The sequence below is a fragment of the Piliocolobus tephrosceles genome, chromosome 8, assembly GCF_002776525.5.
Source record: "Piliocolobus tephrosceles isolate RC106 chromosome 8, ASM277652v3, whole genome shotgun sequence".
NCBI lineage: Eukaryota > Metazoa > Chordata > Mammalia > Primates > Cercopithecidae > Piliocolobus > Piliocolobus tephrosceles.
The window spans coordinates 60,966,906-60,979,764 of NC_045441.1; the positions used below are offsets into that span (position 1 = coordinate 60,966,906).

The 12,859-nt window shown below is 36.3% G+C and overlaps 1 long non-coding RNA gene across 1 annotated transcript in view; it reads left to right on the plus strand.

Annotated features, from left to right (window-relative positions):
- Window positions 1-3,962: 3,962 nt before the first annotated feature.
- The window catches only part of LOC111545019, a 50,427-nt gene continuing 41,530 nt past the window's right edge, over window positions 3,963-12,859 (plus strand). Inside the window, exons 1-2 of the long non-coding RNA XR_002732316.1 lie at window positions 3,963-4,230; window positions 11,444-11,516. This is a non-coding gene — a long non-coding RNA (uncharacterized LOC111545019). The remainder of the gene's footprint in view (window positions 4,231-11,443; window positions 11,517-12,859) is intronic.

Consider the following 12,859-nt stretch of genomic DNA (forward strand, 5'->3'; position numbering starts at 1 on the left):
CCTTTGTTTTAATTTAAAATGCAACTCCAGTGAATCAATACAAATATTAATTTTTTTCTTAACATAATGTATTTATAGACTCCTTTGCTTTTGTGGTCACTAAGAAGGTATAACAAATGGAAAATTCGGTTGTATAGTACAATTTCAAGATCAGTCTCTCTCCAAGGTCAAATGGAAGACTCTAAAACTCCCAGAAGGGATTCTCTGAGACTCTTCCAGACAACATGCCTGATGAATGAGGTTGGATTCAATGGAGATTCAATAGAACGTTCAAAAGGCAGATGGAGAGCAAGGATTTCATTAATCATTCAATTAGACTCTGAAATGAGGCCAAAGAAGCTCTAAGACTAGTCAGGACTCAGCTTTAGATTTTGGAAAGCTTTAAGAACATTGCCATAAAATATCAAATATTTTAAGTAAATAATGCCTTGCTGCCGCCACCACTACCACAATCACAAATTTGGAGTAATTAGCTATTAGTTTATGGCAATTCTGGGGTGAATTGAGAAAGGCATCTAATATTCTATACAATATTCTATATTTCCCCATGCTCTTTTCAAAGCCTTAATAACATTCATTTATTCAGTATTTACAGTGTGATAGCTTTATAATGTGGAAAATATTGGAAATAGTTAGACTTTATCTTTGTTCTTAAAAATTCCCAACTAATCAAAGTACACAAATAACAAAAAATGACTACCATAAAATGATTAAAATAATGAATAATTATAAACAGAGAGACAGGGTTGATTAAATATGCTGGAGAAAAATAACCCCTGAGTATATGGGAAGAAGATCCCAAATAAGATGGGATAGATTGTTAACATGTATAGAATTTGGAGGTTTAGGGTAACAAAAAATAATCTTTTTGTTGAATATTGGAGTTAAGGAAGCGATGAATTCTATTTTAAAAAGGGATGCATTTTAGTGCTAAGGAGAAATCTGGAAAATCTCACATCAAATGACTGAAATAAGATAAAATATAAAGCTGTCTACTGATTGTAATAGAAAAAGGAAATTAGATTTATGTTTAGAGGGACAAAGGCATGATTTGAGGCCATATACAATGGAATCTACAGACCATGGAAACATGAACCAAAAAAACAATCAGTGTGTGAACAAAAAGATTACTGAGTAGGATGAAAGATACCACATGAAACCAAGGAATTAGAAAAGATACAATAAATGTTAGATTTTTACAAATGCTGAGGATCAGAAGCCTCAGCATGCTAAGTGTTTGCTAAAATATGAATGAATTGGGAGCAGTAATGAGCACATTACCAAATTGACTGATTATAGAACTTATCCTGGGAGAGAAGGGGTTGAATGAGAGAGAAGAGTAAGCAAGACCAGGGTGAAGTTAAATAACTTAGAGATCATAATCCAGACAGAGATAGCTGTAGTGGGTCAAAAGGATAGGGAGAAATGAGAATGCAGGTATTTATATGCAGAGAAATGCATTGCAGAGCTAAGAGGTTAGTTTCAAGTATAGCTTTTTCATTAAATAGTTCAAACATTGAAGATTATTATCTGTGCAGCCAAGATAATCAAATATGTTGATGATTAAATCACTGAAGGTAAGAGAGGCCAGGGCTGAAAGAATAAAAAAGGGCATAGCACTGGTTCACTGAAGATTGTGAAGTGCTTTAATGGGAGTCAATAGCCATTTGTAACCATCAATCTAAGGCAGAAAATTTATTCATTTATTTTACAAATACTTTTTGCTTACTCTGCTCCTGGCACACTTTCTCTGGTAAACAAACATGTAAGAAGTCCTGGTTCTCAAAGAACATACATTCTAATTGGAGAGACAAACAGTTAAGCAAACACAATAATACACCAAGTGGTGATAAGAACTATGAAGAAAAAACAGGGCTGTTATATTGTAATATTACATGAGCTTAGGGAAAGACCAAAATAGGTAGTAATGTTTGACATTGGAACTGAGACCTGACAGAAGAAAGAAGAAAGAAAGATGGTATCTGTATGAAGAGTGTTTCAAACAATGAAGAAAGCAAGTCATAAATTCTGGAGGTAGAGACAGAATTGGAACGTATGACGGACAACAAAGAGGCACATGTGACTAAGAAAGGCAAATATGCACGGAGAATCTAGAGTGTGGGGGCAAAGGTCGAGATTAAAGTAAGGAGAAAACAGGAAGAGGAATATATTGAGCTTTTTAAGCCAAGATAACAGCTTTGGATTTGAGTGGAATAGAAACTTGGCAGTCATGGTAGACTATAGGACAAGAAAGAATGAAACCAGAAAGAATAGTAGGAAAGTAATTTAATAATACATTGGACAATTTTGCTGCCTTGGGTTAGGGTGGAGTGAAAAGTCTGATGAAAAGTGGTTGGAAGCTAGATAAAGATTAAAGAGGAATTGGAAGTGGGTGGGGGTGCTGGGGGGAGACAGAGAGGAAGGTAGAAAGTATCAGTGTTGACTCTAAGGTTTTTGACCAAATAACTGGCAGAATATAATTGCAACTGAGTTGGAGAATGCTGGGGGATGGACAAGTTTGAGGGTAGAAGAAAATCAATAATTCATTTTTGGTGATTTTAAGCTTAAGATATGACCAGGATGGCCTTAAAATTCCCCTCAAGTTGACTGTATTTTGGACAAGTTTCTTCCTGACTATAGGCTTATAGCATTTCTTTTTAAAGAACACTAATTTTAGATAATTTGCAAGAGAAAACTGTTTCTGCCCTCCTGAGACCCAAATCTTCCACATCCCAGAAATATTCTTCCCAAGCTGCTAGAAGCAATCCCTTTGACATGTAATCTTTAAGAAAGATGGCACCTCTAGGTTTATCCATGTTATTCCAAATGACACAATTTTGTTTATTATTATGGCTGAGTAGTTTTATATTGTTTACATACGCACCACATTTTTTAATCCATTCATTCATTCATTGACATTTAGGTTGATTCCATGTCTTGGCTAGTTTAAATAGTGCCGCAGTAAACATGGGAGCACAGACATCTCTTTGACATACTGATTTTATTTCCTTTTGATGTAAACCCAGTAGTTGGATTATTGTATCATATGGTAGTTCTATTTTTAGTATTTTGAGGAACTTACACACTGTTGTCCATAATGGCTATACTCATTTACATTCCCATTAACAGTATATATAAGAGTTCCCTTTCCCCACACCCTCACTAACATTTGTTATTTTGTCTTTTTATATTATGTGAGATAAACCAAGTACAAAACGACAAATACCACATGATCTCACTTATATGTGGATTATAAAGAAGTTGATCTCACAGAAGTAGAGAGTAGAATAGTGGTTACCAGAGGTGGGGGAGATGGGGAGATGTTGGTCAATGGGTACAAAATTAGTTAGAGGAATAATTTCTGGTGTCCTATTGCAAAGTAAGGTGACTACAGTGAAGAATAATGTATTATATACTTCAAAATAGCTAGAACAAAGGATTTTGAGTTTTCTCACCACAAAGATATGACAGATATTGGAGGTGATGGATATGCTAGTTACCTTGATTTGATGAGTACGCAATGTATACATATATTGAAACATTACACTATCCCTCTTAAATGTACCATATAGGTATATGACTATAGGCATATATATATTATATATATATACACACACACATATACATATATATACACATACATACACAATTATTACATGTCAATTGAAACCAAAATAAAACTTTAAAAGATAAAAAGAAAGAAAGCATCTCTATTTCTTAGTCTCTGTGGGAGGGGAGGAATCTAACTTCAATAAGCACCAATTGCAAAAACCGATGTGCTAATTACCTGAATCAACCTTTCCCCTGATGTCAGTTTTCCACTGTTCTTCCATTAGCTCGCTTCAGTGCTTGAAACTCTCTCACTTTTTGTTTTATCAGAGTTGAGTTCAATCTTTCTCCTTTATTGCAATAGTCTTGAATAAAGTCTTCATTTCCCATTTAACTTATCTGGTGCAATTTTTCTTTTACAGATGCATATTGGATATCTAAATAAAGATATCAAGAAATGAAGATATGAGTTTCCAGTTCTAGGGAGAAATTCAGACTAGAAATATAAATTTAGGAATTTTAAAGTTGGTAGTCACATTTAAAGCTGCAGAATACAAAAAGATCACCTGTGTGAGAGAGCTGAGTCCCGAAACATACCTGTGTTTAAAGATCTGGGAGGTGTAGAGGAATTATCAAAGGAGAATGAGAAGGAGCAGCCAGTGAGGTGTGTAGAAAAACAAGGTTGGTATTATGAAGGTCAAGTAAATAAGTTGTTTCAAGTAATAATGTGTGAATAATGTTCGTGTAAATGATAGTATTTGGTTAAATTGAATGTCTAATAAATGACCACTAGACAACATAATACAGAGAATTTTTGTGTCCTTGCCAAGAGCAGCCCCTGTGGCACAGCACGAACACAAGCCTGAACAGTGTGGGTCCAAGAGGGAATGGGAAGAGAAGAAAAAAAACTGTGACTATAAAAACTCTTCACTATAGAGGAGAAAAATGGGACAGGGACTATGTGAAGGGATATAGAATCAAGGGAAGATTTCTTCAAGATAGTTTGTGTTTATGTACTAATAGAAAGAGACCACTAGTGAAAAAAATGATGATGCAAGAGACAAAGCCATAGCAAGAGCAATGGCCTTGAGTGCACTGCAGTGGATGGGTTTAGTACTTAAATAGGTGGGTTTGCCTTGATAATCAGGTAAGGCATATGGGTAATGATGTTGCTCTATATGGTGGTGGAAGCATGCAAGAATCTTCCTCTAGTTATTTCTACTTCCTCAATGAAATAATAAGCAAGCTCATTAACTGAAAGCGAGGTTGCAGCAGTGGAGAAGGGGGCGAAAGTTTGAAGAGAGAAGAGAATAATTTCCCAAGGCAATGGAAATATAAAATAAAATAATTCCCCATGGGATTGGATAAGTGAAAATGAAGAGGGATGACAGAGCTACACTAAGGCCCCCTTAATGAGTGTGGTTATGAAATTAATGTGATCACAGCAGACATATTATGCATTTTGCCACCATTTATGATTAGCTGCTATATTTCAGGAGCAAGATAGGAAAAGAGTTAGTTCTAAACAGGATTAAGTTTCGCCATGTGGCAATGATAGAAGGAATATTTTAATATTAGGCCATAGAAGCTAAGGAAGGTAAGGAGGAGAGTGAGGACTTGAGTGAGATTCATGTTGACAAATTGCTAGCAGGAACAACTGACTAGAAGTGATGTGGTTTTTGTTATTATTTCTGTTGTTGTTGTTCTCTTTTGTTTTTTGATTTTTACAGACAGGAAAAGAGTTTTAGGAAGCAGAGTACTCTAAAGAGGATAGAAGAAGAGGATGTCATAGAGAACAGATGTGTTTGATGGGGTGATTAAAACTGGAAATTTTGGAGTGGATAAAATTGTTAATAATGAAGTTTAACCATGACCATGGATGAGGTGGAACAGAGATAAGATCACCAAAGATGGGGGCAAGAAATGGAGAGGACATGTATTGAAAGAAACACATGTGTGGATACTGATGTCACTGAAAAATATGAAATAAGCGTTTATGGAAAAGGAACAGTTGGAAATTAAAATCTTGAAGGAATTGTCAGGGGCAATCAAAGGCTTGTGGATGACTGAGTCAGAGAGAGTTACTTGGGCAGTAAACATATTGGGTAGCACGACTTTCAAAGGAACTGAGAGTTTTGGGGAAAAGATCATCCCATGGGAAAAGCAGGGCACCCATCCTATCTCCTGACACAGAGGTACAAGACATATTAAAGAGATATGGCAGACACTTCTTCTGAGGAGTAATAGATGGCTTTGAGCAGAGAGTTGTGTTACAGCTTCTAACATTGACTTGTTTAATGTTCTGTGAAATGTTAAAATTTAATATGGCACTTTGAAAGTTAGTAAATATAGGAAATATCAAAGGAACTGGTTTTAAAATGCAGATGCTTCTTAGGTGATCCAGGTGAACACTGTAAGTGATGTCATGTTGATCATATGTACCATTGCTTTAGTGTGATAAGAATGACACTTCACTTCAGTGGTCTTTCTCCCAAAAATCCATAGCCCTACTCTCATCATGAGAAAAACATCAAACAAACCTCAACTGAGGGATATTTTATGAAATATCTGACCAGTGCTTCTCAAAACTGTCAAGGTCATGAAAAACAACAACAATGTCCAAGAAATTGTCATAGTAAAGAGATGCTAAAGAAGACATAATGACAAAGTGCAGTGTGGTATTCTGGGCGGGGTCCTACGACAGAAAAAGGACAATGGGAAAAAAATAACCAAATAATTCAGAATAAAGTATGGGATTTGCTTAATAACAGTGTATCAATACTGGTTCATTAGTTAAGACAAATGTGAAATAGTAATATAAAAGTTGACAGTGGAGGAGACTGGGTCCAGTGTATATAGGAACTCTACATTATCTTTGGAACTTTTCTGTAAATCTAAAGTCATTCTTCAGAATAGTCTGTTCCCATAAATGCAGATGCTTAGGTGATAGGACATAGGAACCAGCATTTTTAAAAACTGAGATGTAGTTTAAATACAAGGAAAGGTTAAGATCTTAATTATTTTATTTGATCAGTTTTCGTGAATGTATATTAAGACATAGAATATCTTCAGCACCAAAGAAAATTCCCTCATGCTCCTTTCCACTCAGTATCCCCCTTCCAGGAGTGACTGCTGATCTGATTTCTAACAGTTTCTGTTAGTTTAGTGCATATTATTTTATTTATTTATTTTTTTTAGACAGAGTCTCACTCTGTTGCCCAGGCTGGAGTGCAGTGGCCCAATCTCGGCTCACTGCAACCTCCACCTCTCCGGTTCAAGCAATTTTCCTGCCTCAGCCTCCCGAGTAGCTGGGATTGCAGGCACATGCCACCACGCCCAGCTATTTTTATATTTTTAGTGGAGATGGGATTTCACCATGTTGGCCAGACTGATCTTGAACTCCTGGCCTCAAGTGATCCACCTGCCTCGGCCTCCCAAAGTGCTGAGACTACAGGTGTCAGCCACCATGCCCAATGAGTTTAGTGCCTATTATATGATCCATTTATAGTTTCTTTGGGTGATCAAAGTGAACACTGTATTCCTATGAGGAAACTAATATAAATGGATCATATAAAATGCACTTCTTTTGCATCCAGTTTCTTTCACTCAGCACAATATTTGTAAAATATTTATTTTATAGTGTGTATCAGTTGCTTATATAATTTATGGCTAAATAGACTTCCATTGTATTGATGTGCCAGTATTTAGTTATGTATCTTTTGGTTGATGAATAATCATCATTTTTAATAACCACAGAAGTGATTATTTTACAGGTGGTATACAGATTTTATTTTGAGAAACATTGTTTTTAAAAGTGGATACTGAATCCATTATTTCTTAGTTAATAAACACTTCCAAGCATGAGAAGATAACTGAATATCTAAGAACCTTAATACAGCTGCAAAATAATATGTCAAGATTATCTCACTAGCCAGGTAAACAATAACAATAAACAATAGCCTAGTAATGAAAAGGTGCAAGGTATTAGAATGTCTATGTAGACAAGAGAAATAATTTGTCGTCTAAGAGAGCTCATTTGTCTTTAGTTCAAAATGGTGCTGATTTGTTTATCTGTCTTTAGGGACCAATGAAAACAAAATGAATATAGGCGGTGTGTTTCTGATGAGGCAGTATACATCTCTGGTGATAGTTGGGCAGTTTAGCCAACATGAGGTGACCTTTCGCATTTCTGCAGCATTGTGTTTTAGACATAATATATACACTGTACTGGGTGTTTAAGGAATGTTGAGGGAAAGGAAATAGCCTGATAAATTGCAGGGAAGGAAAAAAAGACAAACTGTTGGAAAGAATACACATCTGAATTCGGAAGACAGGAAGAAACAAGGAGCTAAGGATACGGGCTTGCTCTTCACAGCTCTCTGGAGTGCAATAATTGAGACTGAGAGCACAAGTAATATTCTGAATAGGAAAAGAAGGCTGCTGCTGCAACTTACATTTGGAACGCAGACTACCATGGCAGTAAGCTGCTTCTGTTCCCATAGGAACCTGTATTCTCCAGCCCCAGTCTGAGTAAGCATTTGGAGCATATCTTCCACAGCTTCATGAGAAATGCATGAGTAAATTAAAATCTGTTCCCACTCTTTCCATATCCAGTGGCTGCAATTTCTCCCTTCTGTGTATTTTCTCTTTTGCTCATTCTCATTATCTCTTTATTTTTTCTTCTTCTTTTGTTTGGATGTTTCATCTTGTGTGTATACTCCTAATTTTACACTTTCACTTTCTCAATAATGTTTATAAACCTTATGTTGGCATTTAAATGAAAATCATATTTGGCATTTTAATGTAGATTTGGAAGAATTAAAAAGGTAAAAAACCGTAAGCCATCAGAGAGATGAGCTGAACAGCTTTAAGAGAACATCAACCTCACCCTGCAGTATAACACGGTGAGTCTGAAATTGGGATAGCTAGAGACTGAACCCAGTCCCCAGGGAATACTCTAAATTTCTTCCCCCAAATTTCACATGGAAATTTGTTTATCAGAATCAGGCAGAGATGGCTAGCTTTACTTTCTGGAAAACCTATGATCTCATTTTATTAACTGTTTAGATTGGCTGCAAAATGCCTCCAAGATTATTTGATGGTTTAGTGTTTGGCCTTGTTGCACCATAATAATTTGGTGGCCTCATGATTTCATTTAGAGCCTGATATTGTCAGTCACACCAGATTCAAGTGTAGCTCTTACACAGCTGGAAGTAAAAGTCTTCAAATGTTGGCATTGGTGTAGCCCATTGATATGATTTTAATTGTTGAGGGAATTAAGAATAATATGCTGAAGAAATATGAAGCAGGTCTAGAGTCAATGAAATTATTCAGCTCGATGAATTCTCACTTGTTGAATATAATGAGTCTACTGGCTGTGTGTACATTGTTACTACGGCAGTGAGCATGTGAGGCTCAGGGTTTCTCAGTATCTGATCATATAATGACTGGAAGGCAGGATACAAAAATGTTTCCTAGCTTCAGAGTTGGTTGTTTTCTTCAGCCTCTAAGCTGCATTTGGGTCATCTTACCTCCTTTGCTGTAGCTGGGAAGGGTATTGTTGTGAGGCCATATCTCATGCTTGAAATAAAAGAGTTGCGAGCCACTTTGTGTTGGGTTCAAATCTCTTTCTTCTATTACCTCTCCAACTGTCCTAGGGAAGTTATTTAGTCTCTTTGAATCTCTCCTTCTTCATCCTTAAAGTAGGAACTTACAGTAATATATAAAAAGAGTATATAACATCTATGGAGTTGTTTTCATGATTGAATGAGTTGTTACCTGTCAATCATTTGGAACAGTTACAGAACATAGCAAGGGCCTACTACCTGGTAGCCATTAGTGTTTTTATTGCTTAATATTTTTTTCTTTATATCTCTTTCATCTTAGTTGGTAGGATGTCTTTGATTGGTGATTTTTGTCCTACTCAGAGTACAACCCACTAAAATAAAATAAACACTTGCAAACAAGGTACTCTTCTGAAGACTTACACAGAGCTTACTGCAGCAGTGTGGTGATGTTTAGCAGCTTGCTCACTACAACTTTTCATAGAATATCAATGTCTTAGCCACCTTTTCACGGATATTTGAGCTATACCAGGAGAAGTAACACATATGGATCAAGGTTGCCCATTAAGTCACGAGAGCTCTTCTTATAGCTAACATTTTCAGTACTCCCAGGGCAAGACTTTAGACTGATGCATTAAGAACCTATCAATCCGAGCACACTGGGAGGCCAAGGCGGGTGGATCACCTGAGGTCAGGAGTACGAGACCAACCTGGCCAACATGGTGAAACTTTGTCTCTACTGAAAATACAAAAATTAGTCAGGTGTGGTGGCAGGCGCCTGTAATCCCAGCTACTCAAGAGACTGAAGCAAGAGAATCGCTTGAACCCAGGAGGTGAAGGTTGTAGTAAGCTGAGATTGCACCGTTGCACTCAAGCCTGGGTGACAAGAGCAAAACTCCATCAACAAAACAAAACAAAAACAAACAAACAAACAAACAAAAAACACCTATCTTGATAAAATGTACTCTAATATAAAAGAGCTCATTTGTTTGGATGGGGTTCTTATGGCCAAATTTTGTATTTTATTTGTGATATTGTCTTTATAATGACAATGAAGGGGATCAATTCATTATTTATTTTTCTATTTATTTCTGTGTGTATTTTTCAGCTTGGGCTGTCATAAAAAGTACTATAGACTGGGTGGCTTAAACAACAGAAATTTATTTCTCACAGTCACAGTCCTGAGGGCTTAAAAGTCCAAGATCAAGGTGCCCGCCAATTTGGTTCCCCAGTGAAAGTGCTCTTCTTGGCTTGAAAATGGCTGCTTTTTCATGGCATTTCACGGTATCATAAAGTGGACAGAGGGAGAGAAAGAGAAAAAGAGAGAGAGAGAGAGAGAGAAAATGAGGAAGAAAAGCCTCTGTTGTCTCCTCTTAGAAGGGCAGTAATCTCACCATGAAGCCCCACGCCCTCATGACCTCATCTAAACCTAATTATTTTACAAAGGCCCCATCTCCAAATACCATCACATTGGGAATTAGAGTTTCAACAAATAATATTGGGGGCAAGGTGTAACTCAGTCCATAGCAGTTTGTTTAGTTATTGGTAAGAAACAGCAATAATTTGTGACAGCTCTTTATAAGGAAAAAATATTGTGGAGCTTGGAATTTAAAAGGATCCTGTTTTTTAGCCTGAAAATATGTGATAAAATATAAACATCAATCTTACTGAGCAGGTTTAGTATAAACTAAGTGTGATTTGAATGCAAAAACTCCCAAAAGGTTCTCATTAGAGGCCAGACTCATAAGGTCTGCCATTCCTCATCGACACGTGTTGTCAAAAAAAAAAAAAGTTAGCAGGTTCTTAGAAGATATTATAAATCATAAGTTTCTTAAACTTTTTCTATCTTTCTCAGAGCTAGTCAAATACTAGAGTCTGAAATTATCAATTTGGGGGTCACACATTTCTTTGGGTTAATATTGTGCCTCCCTAAATGTTCTTTTTAAGTGGGAATATATTCCCTTGAAGGCAGGACATAGAAACACCTAATGATAGGAAAATTTTCCTGGCCAAGAGTGAATAGGAGAGAAAGGAGTCTGGGGAATGGGACACAGCATTTCTAAGTATAGGTGTGGAGGGAGAAGAGAGGAGTCAGGGACATAGCCCTGGGGTTTCCCATTACAATCCTGTGGAAGGCCAGGAATAGAATGAACGGAATGAGATTACCTAGATGCAGAGTGGTGTCTAGAGGATAATAAAGACCACTTACTGGTATATTTGGTTTGTTAATGTTTCACATACAGAAATAACCTAATGACCACCAGTTTTGCAGTTCCAGGTAATCATCATCATATACTAACTCCATGACTTTCATTGTTTTTTTTTTTCAGATAAGCAAAAAGAAAAGTAAGAGATATGGAACTGAATTTCCCTTTGGCAAAAAATTTAGAAAATGATAATCAGGTGAGGAGAGACCTTAAAACAGAAAATTACATACTTTGGGGTTATTGAAAAACAATTTACTCCTGTGATATTATACTATATAAGAGAAGAGTTGATGTAGAACTATATGTATAAGAGTAGTATTGAATGGTTTTATCATAAAAATATTTCTTCATATCTAGTCCCACAGACATAAAATATATTTTTTAGCTTATTCTTCTACTAAGACTCAAAGCAAAGTAAATGGAATATAAATCTCTCTTCCCCTGCTTATTTACCTTAAGACATCTGTGAGTCATTTTTCAACGTATAAAAAAATTTATAAGGCCAGTACCTTGAGAACATCAAATTTTTAAAGAACACATACGAATTTACATAGTCAATAACAAGATTTGTTAAGAGCCCTGGGTGAAAGGAAATGGTGAATCAGCCTGGTGAATTAATCTGCTCATCAGTGTAGGAGTTATTACATAAAAGTGGAAACTTGGGTAATGCTATTTTCTTTACATTTACCTGATGGATCTATGATTTTTAGACAGGCATGAACAAATGGCATTTTATGATCCAGAAGGAAATGATATTTTGTTTTCCTAAAGTCAGTTATTCACAGAGATAAATACTGAGTACACCTCAAACTCATATGGTTTTAAGTATAAAATCACAGATGAGTTATATATAATACACAGTTTCTGTGCACACTTGCTGAAAACATGTATCTTTTTATGTATTTTCAGTTCACAATACTTGTCAGAACTTCAGTGTATTTAAGCTGGGTACTATGTTTTTTGCCAAAACAAACCATATGAAGACAACACCCTTTGGTAGGAACACCGATATTTGGTATGCATTAAACATTATTGTTGTTATGTTTATAATTTACCATGTATTTTCTGGTAATTAAAGATGGCATTTTATTTAATATGGCTAAGGTTATAGTTGTAAGAACTAGCTAAAATATATTCAAATCCTTATAAAGCTCTGTATTAGTCTGTTCTTGCACTGCTGTAAAGAAATACCCGAGACTACTAATTTATAAAGAAAAGACGTTTAATTGGCTTATGGTTCTGCAGGCTGTACAAGAATCAGGGCTAGGGATGTCTCAGAAAATTTTCAATCATGGCAAAAGGTGGAGGGGAAGCGGGCAGGTCTTACTTGACTGAGCAGGAAGACGAGGAATGAGGTGAGGGGTGCTACACGCTTTTAAACAACTAGGTATTGGGACAACTCACTCTCACGAGAACAGCAGCAAAAGGGAAATCCACCCTCATGATCCAATTAGTTCCCACCAGACCCCACCTCCAACATTGGGAATTCCAGCTGGACATGAGATTTGGGCAGGGACACAGACCCAAACCATGTCAAGC